Genomic DNA, 10947 nt, shown 5'->3' with positions numbered 1-10947 from the left:
AAAATGAAAGCATGATAGAAAAACCGTGTAAAAAGTATGGCTCATGACAGATTACTAAAGTCATAGAGTAAGAATGCTTTTTGTGTGAACCTGTCCCATGGACTAAAACATCTTTCAGAAATTCTGAAAATCAAGAAAAACCATGCAAACAAGAATATGAGAGTCAAAGAGGTCAATGTTAAGTCTGCTTTAATTTAGTTTCTTGATTAAAGATCTGGACTAGGGGGCAAACATATATTAAAATTTTAAATGCTACCAAATAAGGAATCTTTGCATATACTAAAGATAAAGGACAAAGTGAAAAGACATGGGAAGTTTAAACATAAGGAGGAAAAAATCAACATAAAGTCCAAACTGATTAGCACAATAAACAAGAGAGCAGTTCCACCTTAAAAAAAAAAAAAAGAATAGAAAAGAAAAGAAAAAAAAAAGGGGAGCGATTACCCTGAGGCTTAGACCTCAGTGTTTCTTAAATTGAGAATCTCCTTAATATAGCAGTATCTGCTGGTGAAAGAAATATGGGACTGGAATTTGGAGACTCATTCTTGGCTCTCACATAATTTCGAATGGGAAAGGAGTAACTGGCTAGTCCAAACACATCCATGCAATGTAATTCTCATCATATTGTATCTGGCAAGTGGGTCTCCAGGATTTGATTGAGGACCTCTAAGGAAGGAAAACCCATTTTAGGGTTTAGGGGTTTAGGCTTTAATGAATGAACCCCAGTAGACAGATAGTTGTACTCTAGGATGCTCCTGGAAGCAGACTGCAAAAGCTGCTTAAGGAAGTTCCTTAGGACCAATACACACATGCACATATGTGCATGTATACAAACATAGACACATTATATATGTGTATATGTACATACATACATATGTTTATGCCTTGCAGCATGGCACCTAATGATCTCTGGTCTCACAGAAGTTTCCTGTATATCTATTTGCTTGTCTGTTTCCCCAGTGTTCAGGATGATCCTGCCCTTTTTGCATCTTCTAAGGAGGATTTCTCTCCCCAAAAGTTTGATTTCCATTTGCTTCAGCATATCACTTAGGTCTAGAGGCTTACAACACCCAAATTTTGCCTTGCTGTCATGAATTCTTCTGACAATTGGGTAGGGTTAGTCACATGAGCTAAAGATGATTCCTTGACTTTCATGGCAGTAGAATGAGTTGGGGAGACAAGAAATCCTATAGCATTGTCACGTGCTACAGAGGGGAAAATCTGTGGCTTCTGACATATACATTATGGTAGAAAATATCTGTCATTTAAATTAAATCTATAAGTATTATTTAACACCTTCTTCACAACCACTTTGTATTCAGCATTGTACTAAATACTGGGTCATCTAAGTAGAGCAGTGGATAGAGTCTGGAAATCACAATTAACTGCAGATACTCATAGCAGTAGGAGAGAAAAAGGAACCATTGTTCTGTTGCCAATTCTTTTGAAATTTCTTAACAGGAAGAAGACAAATCCTAGACTAAAACCTATTCAAAGCCAAGGAAGTTTGAGAACTCTGGGAGGAACACAGATCTGACATGTTAGTGCTTTCATGACATTAAACCCTCTGAATTATTTTTAAAGGATTATTATTTTTAAAGGATTTAACATCAATTAACCCACAAATAGGTGGGATAATAGATAAATGCATTGGATTTAAAATCAGGAAGACTTGAGAAAAAATCTGCCTGTCACATTTATTAGCTATGTGACCCTGGGCAAGTCACTTAACTTCTGTTTGCCTCCTGATCCGTAAAGGGAAGATAATAATTGAATCTATCTTCTAGGATTGTTGTGAGCATCAAATAAGATGATTTTGAAATATTTAGGATGGGTCCTGGTACATAATAAGTTTTATTTACATGTTAGATATTATTATAATTAAGAAATCTGAGAGGGAAAAATGTTCCTACCCTCAAGAAGTATGTAATCTAAAATTGCAAAAATAAATAGAATATGGCAAAGATTATATAATAAAGTCATATGTAGACTTTATGGGTTGGAATTTGGGGGTGTTAATTCATGAAATTCATGTTCATTGAACTAATCCTCGAAGTGGACTTAGATTTGAGATAAGTGAAAAAAAAGCAGAAAGGACTTCTAGATGGCACCAACAACATGAGCAAAGTCATGGATTCATTTTGATCGTTTTAGGAACTTACTTAGCTGTCCTGTGCCTTAGGTTTACCCATTCCTAAACTGTGAAGAATATATTTATTTTTTTGTCTTGACCTTTTGTCTAGAAATATGTGAGCACAGAGGCCATGATCCAGCTAAAAGCAAAAAGTGAGAAATGAATTTTGAGTCTCTTTTTTCAAAGTGAATTATCTGTCAGATTCAGAGTCTGATTTTAAATAATATTGACATAATCAACTTTTGAGGTCTCCTACATCTTTCACATACATAGACTGTGCCTACAAGCTAGGTTCTAAGAAACTCAAGCCCAGAATATTGTCACCTAAAAAAAGTGAAGAATATACAATCTAAGAAAGATTTAGGTGTGCCAATTTTGAGGGGAAGTTTAGTAAAAGCACTTGAAGGAATGCAATAAAGATTATAAAAATGTTGGTCAAGGATGAATAGAATGTGAATCTTCCTATATTTGAATCATGTGGGGGAGGAAGAACAAAGATACAAGGGGGAAAGATGATTTCTGATGATGAAAAACAACTGGCTGTTGTAGTACATTTCATTCCCTATTTTTATGAGTTGGTCTAAAAGCTGGTTAAATAAGTTAGACTAAGCCCATAATAGTAGGTATCATTTAAGCATCCCCTACATTGGAGGAGACCCTGCCACTCTAGAGATATAGGAGCAAGGACATATTTTAAAACTTCTCACAGGATCAGAATTTGTATCATTTACTAGACCTAAGCAACACTCCCCTCCACACACACACACACACACACACACTACTTAAACAATAACAATTATAAATGGAGCCCATGAATATTGATACTTTGATTAACAACTACACATTTAACATATGTTTATGTGCATATGTTTGGATGTTAACAAATTAACTAATACAGAAACAACAGACCAGAATGAATAAAGAGCTGGGATTTGAAGAAGATTTGGATCCAAGTTCTGCATCTGACAAAATCTGCCTTTGTGCCCCCGGCCCCAAAAGTCACTTTTTAGTTCTCAGTGCTCCAGATAATTCATTAAGGTTATAAGTTGGGAAAGCTTCGTCAATTTGCATTGGTAGAAATACTTTCCTTGGTAAGACTTTTCTTTAAGGACCTACCATGTGCTAGACACCGTGCTAAGCACTTTGAAAAGATCTCCTTTTATTCTCACAACAACCCTAGAAGGTAGATATTATTAAACCCATTTCACAGCTGAGATAACTAAAGCAAATAGAAATTAAGTAACTTTCCCTGGGCCATGCAGCTAGAAAATATTAGGTTAAATTTGAACTAAAGTCTTCCTGAGTCTAGGTTCAGTGCTTTATTTACCATGCCACCAAGATACTCAAGATAGGGGACCTGAGAAATTGTCATCTTTGCTTAGCTGTGAACTACTTGTGTAACTGAGTTAAGTCACTTAGCTACCCTGGCTCTTGGTTCACTTGCTTATAAACAACTGAAGTACTCTTAAACAATTGCTAGATTCCTCTCCAGCAATAAATGTTTTATGATTAGAATGTTGTAAATGTGCTACAAGAATTTTAACTATCTCGTTGCATTTTTTTTGTTCATTTGTTTTATTTTGTCACCTTTGTCTTAGTATTCTTCATCATTTTATTCTCTGTCTCTCTCTTGATCCTAAGCCCAGAATTGAGTCCCCGCCCCCACCCCCCCACCCCCCCCCCCCCCCTTGCTTTGGCTGGTCAGAGAGAACAGATCGTGAATACATGGGCCAGGGGCCAATTGGCCAGAAAATTAGACCCAGAATGTAACACATAAAAAATCTGTGTTTATGGTTCTATCTACACTCCTGATGTAGTTTAAGTGAATTTATAACAAAAAGAGTTGAATACAGAAGATCTATATTTTATTTTGAATGATGAATAATTTAATGAAAGGTTTAATTTTCTATCCGATTCCTTTGCCATTACATAAATAAGGCCAGTGTACCACCATGTCCAAATATAGACCCATGCACAAATTCATATCTATGTATACATGAAAGTCATATACATGTGCATAGATATATACAGAAAGAATTTCATGTATTCAACAGAGTAACTTTCCATTTAGGTTCATATCTGAGATAAAAACCCTGATATATCTTTTGCTTATTTGAATTTATTTATGCTTATTATATTATAAATTTCTTCAAAAGTTTCTCTTAGGGCTTTCAGTAAATTTGTGTGCCAGACCAAATAAAGACATGTTAAACCAGCCTCATGCCTTATCAACACAGTAAGCAGAAATCTTACCTTTTAATTTCTCTAAATCACCGAGGGTTGTACTCAAGGATATTGGATGGGAGATTTGTAGGAGTTGTCCAACCAGTGGATTGCCACACATGTTTCGAATTTCACAGAAAAATGATTCAAAGTTTATCAGAGCACTTTGAAAGCTAAATTACAACCTCTGTCATATTCATTTTCCTCTTAACACAGCAGAAGCTTATCAAGAAAGAGAGCAGTTTCTCTAACTCTCAATTGGGAGACCAGAACTGGGTAAATGGGCATGGGAAGAAAATGTTGGATTCAGTGACTTGGACAATACACAATTAATACAGACATACCCACATAAACAATCATATACCTGTGTATTATGTATATCATACGTGTACCCACATATATATGTATGCACAAATACATGCATACACACATAGCAGTGAGGTGGCTCAGTGTATAGAGTGCTAGACCTGGAATCAGGAAGACCTGAGTTCAAATCTAGATTATGACCCTGAGCAAATCTCTTAACCTCTGTTTTCTTTAATCTACTGCAGAAGGAAATGACATATTGCTACAGTATCTTTGCCAAGAAAACCGTATATAGGATCATGATGAGTCAAACATGACTGAATATCTAACCAACAAGAACAAATACACGTTGATATATAATAATTATTACACAAAATAGCTAAATAGCATCTTAATTTAAATGTTGTGTCTCATATTCTAGACTACAGGATCCTTGAATACAGGGACCCTTTTGCTTTATGTGCTTCTAGGACACTGACTTGCAAACTGCAGGTATTCAATTTTTGTTAGCAATGATTGCAATGAAAACATATTCACATTAATAACCTTAGGGGATTAAACCTATTTTTGATCTGACACTGGTTTCCTATTGATTATCATTTCTATGGATCTGCACTTTTAAAGATATATGCTGTTGCTAATGATCTATGATTGAAACATATCTATTTTCTTTCACCCTTTCTGGCTTTTAGCTTTATTTTCTTCCTTTTATTCCCTTTGATTCTGCATGGATTATATTGGGAACTTTCTTATGGCTTCCTTGAACTTGAACTGGGAAGTTTGATTAAAATTCACATTAATTCTGTAAGGACAAGAAGATTAAATTAAAATTAGGAAAGGGAAGAAAGGAGAAAATATTTATTAAACATTGTAGTACAGTACATGAACTGTCAGTTATCTCTCTCACTTCCCACAAGATCAACCCATTTTTATTTCTGGTCATATAGCTACTTATCGTATTTTATGTTCCATATCTTGAACAATTCTTCTTTGTCAAACCTCATGTCTACCATATGTTTTTCTATTGTCCTTCAGATCCCTCCAACCTGCTCCAACTCTACTTATTTGAAATTCTTCAGAGACTTTGGTAACAAAGTTATACAGTCGAGTCAGGAAGATGAGTTTAAATACAGTCCCAAATAATTAGTACCTTTGTGAATCTGGGCAAGTCACTTAAATTATATTTCCAACCATTTTTTTCATCTATAAAATGGGGATAATGATTGAACCTATGTCCCAGGGATGTTGTAAGGATAAAACATTATAGTATTTGTAAAGGTGTCTTACAACGTCTGACACATAGTCTACTATGTACTACATGGTACTTATTTCCTTCCTTTTTTTTCCTTCAATGACTTAAAACACATAGAACAGGCAATTCAAATGCTATATATTCTGCTTATAACTGTTGACATTCTCTTATTGATTCATAATTATTATCAATTGTACTAACTCCTTATCAAGACTACGTCTACCTGTTACTAATGTAGCTACATTTGGATGTAATCGCATCATCATTTGGAATATATTAAAAATGAAAAGACAATGAGTCATTAAAATTTTTTCCAGTAAGTCTGATGCCTTTGGGGAAACATCATAACACTGGCTTAGATTTTGCATATTTCCCAACAGAACATAATCTAAAAATTTTTATGACGATGATGATGACTAGCAAATTTATATAGAACTTCAAGGTTTACAAAATAGTTCACATATAGTGAATTTTTCTTCTGATTTGACACTTTAGTAGTTTAAAGGGATAACTGAGAAGTACAGTAAACTAATCTTCACTTGAGAAAACTGTAGATTGCCTGAGAAAACAAAATAAAGATTTTATTTGCTTGAACCATTCACACTCTATCTTGGCAACCTTTATTTTTCTTTATTTTGTCCTTTCCTAAACAGCTGAGAAGGCACAAAATGATACACTGGTGACAAGATCATAGGTTTATTGTTTCCCCAGCTGTGATAACCTATATCCAGATAAATTATATTATATGGAAACCTAATTGGCAGGTGGTGTGCTCAAGTCGTTTACTACTGACCTTTTAAGACTTTGATAGACATTTTAGGGTTATGGGGGTTATTTACCCGAGAAGGAAATATGATTGCTATGCTATTTCATTCTAGAATGATCACTGAAACATTTGCTTTGCTTTGTTGTTGGAATAGGGTTCACAGATTTCCTAAATATTAGTAAGTATATTCTGGATTCTCAGATTCAATTTAGCTGAGATCAATACGAACCTCACAAATGCTTTGTCTTCTTAAGAGTCTACCCAATATGGCAAATCTTTAAAAAAAACTTTATTTTTCTTTAGCTGATAAAAAGTATATTCTTATGTATGCTTCATTCTTAAGGATCATGGACTTTGATGGCTAAAAATGCTTGAAGGTAATATTATTCTAAGTGTTCATTCTTGCCTCCTTTTCCTCCTTCTCCTCTTCCTACATCTCCTCCTCCTTCTTCTTCTTCATGAAAGCGTTTCCATTTGGAGTGATATTCCTATGTCTGATTTCCTCTATGATATTGAAAACCTACTTGCTCTTATTTAGAATTTTCTCTATCAGAATGCCAAGTGAAAGTGTTTTTTTTTTCCTTCCCTGATTTTTTAATAAAAAAACTCTGAGAGATTTACTGTAACATTGTGATGAGCAAGAAATGTGTTCTTGCACAGGTCATAAAGACTAATACGACTGACCTGTTTTTCCTCACCTTTTGTAAGGGCCCAGGGAGCTTGTGGCCTAAAGGAGAACACAAATACTCTTCCTTTTCAAAAAAGGTCAGATGCCATTTTGCCCTGTCTCACCATGCAAGATAAAGATCAAGACAGTAAATCTACAACATTCAAAGGCAGTCTTGGGGATTTAAAAGCCATGAATCTGGATAGAGAAATCAAAAGCCAGTCTAAGTACCCAGACCTCTATACCACATCAGCAGCTTATAAGGAAATCCAGAAACATTTATAAACAGCATGGAACCGAAATGACATGAGGATCTTGTTTTTGCTGAAGCAAACATGCCAAACCCACAGAAAACTTCTTAGATAGTTATATTTCTTAGCTCAGAAGATAATGTACTATGATAACTTGTTTCCATATATTTAGACTTAAAAAGATTTATTTTTCCCTTTAACAACAGTATCTGGAATGTAATAATACTAATACTACTACTAATAATAATAATGAAATCCAGAGGGATGTTTGCATTTGAAATATTTGGCCTGCTTTGGTCATCTAGTTATATACTGCCCACTCCCCACCCCCAACCTCTGCCCTCCTGGTTCCCAGTTCAGCTCAATTCAATTCAGCAGTATTTATTAACTTATTAGGTGCCAGATAATGTGCTAAGTGGTGGAGATAGTCTCTGCCTGTCCCAATCTGTATGTAATTTGATAATTTTTCCCATGGCGAAGTTGCAAGACAAAAATAAAATGTTTCTAGTTAAAGGGATCATAGTTCTAAATACATGATCTTATAAAAGAATATAATAGATTTCAGGCACTATCCACTCCAACCTCCTCACTTTATAGATGAGAGAACTGAAGCTTAAGTGGCTGTCATTTATAGATAGTCACATAGGTAGTAAGCATCATAAGTGGGCCATGAGCCTAGGTCCTCTGACTCTCTTGAATAAGGCAGATATCATTAATTTTCTTTACATATTACCTATATGCATAATTACATTTTGTAGTGTAACAGTACCTTTGAAAGGAACTGATTTTTCTAGATCCAAAAAGGGAAATGTCTAGAGACTATACAGGGTTTTGGGGACTTGTAGACTCTCTAAGAGGCATCAGTCTTTTCTCCTTAATCTGGGAGAGATAGGTAATTAATCTATTGCAAACTCTGCATAAGGAGGTGTAGCTTCTACCCCAGTTGGAGATTTTAAATTGTTCTGTAGGAGAGCATAGAGAAGCAAAGAAGGAAACAAACATGACAGATAGAAATGGAAGAGGAGAATGGTATTTAGTGCATTTGAATTCCATTAGAGTGGCATGGACCTTTATAGGAGAATAGGAGTAGATATGATATGAGTGAACAAAATGGAACTGGTAAACTTTTACCTGGTCAAGAATCTACTCAAATCATGGAGTATCTACTTTCCCCCCATATAAATCACATATTTTTGTAGTAAAAAGAACAAATGATTAAATACAGAGTTTTCTGTTGATTTGTTCTTTTCAATAGTGTGTAAGAACAAAATATATCTGATAAGGATAAGGTGCATCTAAATTATTTTGAGTTGCATACGTCTTTATTTGCACACCGAAAGAATAAATGGAGAGAGAAATTATAATTCTAACTTGGCTACACAGAATTCAAGAAGGTCAAGGATTCTATATCTCTAGCCAATGGGAGTTTTCCTGACTGAGGAGCTGTTTAGGTATGTAGATATAACTTGTTATGATGATGATTTTTAAATAACATACTGTGTTGGTCTCCTTCTTTCTCCTTATCTTCAACCAAACTTTGCCTTGCAGAAACCTCTGCTCATTAAAAGCATTTAACAAAGAACTTCAGTTCACTTCTTTCAAAAATCATTTATCAGAGAATTACTTCATTCAAGGTTGTCAGGTACTAGAGTTACAAAGAATAATAAAAAAGTAAACTCTGATCTCAAGAAACCTACATTCTACTGGTAGGAGTGTGGGTGATAACACATATACAGGCAAATAAATATAAAACTATACACAAATTGTTCTGGGCTGATTCCCCTGGTAGCTCAGGTTCAATGTTGGAATAAAATAAGATACCCACATATTATTCAGCATTTAACACATGAAGAATTTCTTAGCCATATGAGGAGAAGGATATTCACTTGAGTAAAGCTATTGATGGAATCCTAATAAAACTGCCAGCCTCAAAGTCCTAATATTTTAACTTCCTTATGGGCCCCACTGAACAGCAGGCATGTCTTGATTCAACCACACAATCTGACTTTAACCACAGCACATGACTGCAGACTCAATACAGCCACTGCCTCTAGCTAGCCACTGCCCCCAGATTCAATTCACATATTTGAACAGGTGTGTTATTGGACTCAATTTCAATCACATCATCCATTTAGCCCAAGACAGAACCACAATACCTAACTCTCCATCTTGACCAGACAGGACCATAATAAGTAGCCAATCGTAGGGCAGCAGGACCAGGATGTTTGACTACAGAACCATAGAAGGGTCTCCTCCCCATAATCTAAATCTTCAACAAATACCTCCTGTCTTTTTTAATATTCATAATTTCTCTTATGTAACCAGCATCATTATATTATAAATTTGTCTGTGTTGTCTTACTAAATTGCTGGTTCTTTTTGGAACTTAACCTGTTTCACCACAGTAATCAATTTCAATAAATGCATGTACTTAGATTAGAGGTGATCTGACTGAATTCTTTGAGAGGGTGCCAGTAAGACATACCACAAAATCACAACACTCCCATGGTGTGAAAACTGAGTCTTACCCTCCTTTTCCCCAACCTCTGCCCCCAGGCTTGCCTTAGCATTTTCCTATAGAAACAATATTAGAAACGATAGGTTCCTCACCTGCCTAACCAAAAAAAACAAACAAAAAGACTCCCTTTGAAACCACAACATATCTAAAATTTTATACATTTTCAATAAATATAGAAGAAACTAATAAAGCACTAAAATTGAATATTTAAATGTGCACAATATTAATTTAAATGCTGACCAAATGCCACTAATAGACAAATGAGCACAGGAGGCCATGGAAGGGCAACACCTCCCACTTCTCCCACCAGTCCTGCTTCCAGCTCATCTCTTTCAACATTCATTCAGGGAGCAACTTTTCTGGAGAAGATACCAGTCATCCATACCAACTGCCAAGATGTGGTAGGAAAAGAAAGTATAATTAGAGGAGGATGAGAAAGTAAGCTGAGAAAATCCTGGAGATACTGAAGAGTAAAATAGGTTGTTTTCAGAGTTTTTAGGAGTTTACATCACTGTCCCTTTGCTATGTCTTATTGCAATTCAAAATACAAAACTTTTCTTGTCTTGATATAGATATGGTCCTGTCATTCTCTTAGGTCTATCAGTCAAATAGGTATTTGTTTTGTTTTGTTTGTTTGTTTATTGACTTAACTAATGGAATTACAGGAGGGAGAAGAAGAAAAAGAGAGAGTTTTTGTTTTTTGTTTTGCTTTTTTTAATTTTAAGGGTGAGGGTATCAATTATATAAGAATTAGAAGAAAAAAGAAAGCAGGTGAGGATGTTTGAACAGAACATACAATGTTTGAGTGTTTGACGTGAAATAAAATTTAAA

General features: G+C 35.0%; 1 long non-coding RNA gene across 1 annotated transcript in view; it reads right to left on the bottom strand.

The window, feature by feature from the left end:
- Positions 1–4568, bottom strand: part of LOC138164082 (uncharacterized) — a 75881-nt gene extending 71313 nt beyond the window's left edge. Inside the window, exon 1 of the long non-coding RNA XR_011168988.1 lies at positions 4388–4568. This is a non-coding gene — a long non-coding RNA (uncharacterized lncRNA). The remainder of the gene's footprint in view (positions 1–4387) is intronic.
- Between the last annotated feature and the right edge of the window lie 6379 nt (positions 4569–10947).

This window comes from Petaurus breviceps, unplaced genomic scaffold, assembly GCF_028583685.1.
Source record: "Petaurus breviceps papuanus isolate PSGF00001 unplaced genomic scaffold, PetGlider_PUasm1.0 189, whole genome shotgun sequence".
NCBI lineage: Eukaryota > Metazoa > Chordata > Mammalia > Diprotodontia > Petauridae > Petaurus > Petaurus breviceps.
Note: the sequence above shows the minus strand (reverse complement) of the source record. Positions and strands in the feature narration are given on the sequence as shown.